The following is a 301-nucleotide window of genomic DNA, read 5'->3' on the forward strand; positions in this document are numbered from 1 at the left end:
CACCCGATTAATCTAAACAGGAGCAAATTGTTTGACTTCTAAGGCAGAAATGCAACTAAATACCTTTAATACATTTAGTTAATGCGATATGTTGAAACTGACTTCAGAAATACGAAGTTTAAAAAAAAGATACTCCATAATTAACTAATTACATAACAAGAATGCATTGCATCCTACACACATTAGCCTAAATGTGTTAACAAGTAAATTAGTTCTATAGTTGCGCCAGTTGCTTAACAATGAGGACACGGAATGGTTGAACAACACACAGCAAAGAACATAGTAACAAACACCAAACGTT

Source organism: Penaeus monodon, chromosome 27 (genome assembly GCF_015228065.2).
Source record: "Penaeus monodon isolate SGIC_2016 chromosome 27, NSTDA_Pmon_1, whole genome shotgun sequence".
Taxonomy (NCBI): domain Eukaryota; kingdom Metazoa; phylum Arthropoda; class Malacostraca; order Decapoda; family Penaeidae; genus Penaeus; species Penaeus monodon.